The sequence below is a fragment of the Penaeus monodon genome, chromosome 30 (assembly GCF_015228065.2).
Source record: "Penaeus monodon isolate SGIC_2016 chromosome 30, NSTDA_Pmon_1, whole genome shotgun sequence".
Lineage (NCBI taxonomy): Eukaryota > Metazoa > Arthropoda > Malacostraca > Decapoda > Penaeidae > Penaeus > Penaeus monodon.
Genome location: NC_051415.1, coordinates 23816804 through 23817917, shown reverse-complemented (window position 1 = coordinate 23817917; position 1114 = coordinate 23816804). Strand labels below are relative to the sequence as shown.

The 1114-nt window shown below is 40.6% G+C and overlaps 2 protein-coding genes across 2 annotated transcripts in view; one reads left to right on the top strand and one right to left on the bottom strand.

Annotated features, from left to right (window-relative positions):
- The window catches only part of LOC119592656 (glutathione S-transferase Mu 2-like), a 66444-nt gene that overhangs the window by 38359 nt on the left and 26971 nt on the right, over positions 1-1114 (bottom strand). The window lies entirely within an intron of this gene.
- Positions 1-1114, top strand: part of LOC119592657 (glutathione peroxidase-like) — a gene marked incomplete in the record, with an annotated part of 7782 nt that overhangs the window by 498 nt on the left and 6170 nt on the right.

The window sequence follows — 1114 nt, the reverse complement described above, 5'->3', positions numbered from 1 at the left end:
ATGAGATTCCGTTGTTTGTGTGTATGTGTACATGCATAGATGTATATACACACAATTGCATATGCCGCATCGACCAGGTTTAGTGGGGCCTGGATTGCTTCAGCCGGTAGACATTAAATGTTGTATCAGAGTTGATGTAAGAAGGGCATCCAGTTACCTAGGAGCGACGCTAAAATTCTACAAGAGCGCCGATTTATGAGGAGCAGTTCCTTACTTGGTCATTTTCAAACATACACCTCTTTCCGGGGAAGGTAAATTCGATAATATCCCCATGGGACAACTACATCTTATAGATTTTATTAATCTTTCAGTATTGAGCCTTTTTGAGACGGAAAAGAAAAGGGAAAGGGGAAAAAGTATAATAACATTTGGTAATTTCTTTTCTTTTTTTCTTTGACCGGGATGCGAAAATAAAATTTTATGATAGAAACGAAATGCTTGCCATTCTTCTACAAATTAATGTATATTGTTTTGTAGGTGCTAGTACATAACGTAAACTGAGTTGCCATATGTACAAGAACATATATATGATTTGATTATATAGGGAGAGGGGATGATGTAGAAGGAGGCGGCAGGAAAGAGAATAGCGAGTTAACATGAGAAGGTGATATCTAGCATGACTTCGAAGGAGAAGGGAAAAAAGTGATTATTGCGTCATATTCAGGGAGGAGGCGAGGCAGGTGGCGAGGGGCTTGAAGACTGAGCAAGGAAGGGGCTTGGAGTGACTTCTGGACACAGAATGGAAGATAAGGAGAGTTGGGGTGGAATAAGTCCAGGAAAGGAAGAAGAGATTAATAGAATTAGGATAGTAAGAGATGAAGAGAGTAGGGCAAAGAGAGAGAGATGGCAAAGGCTAAGAAAGAATAGACACTAAAAAAGAAGAAAGATAAAAAAACAAATAAACGCAAATCGACTGGGCAGACAGAGGAGCCGAGCAGGGAAGAATGTGCAGCAGGTTTGGGTGATGAAAGATCCTCATGAAAATGCTGCCAAACGAGGAAAACGTGTTGAGAAGATGGATGACATTAACTCTGAGAAGCAATGGGGTTTTCATCAGTTTCATAAAATCTTCGACAGTGAGAGGATGCCTGAGGAGTGGAGGAGGTGATTTTGA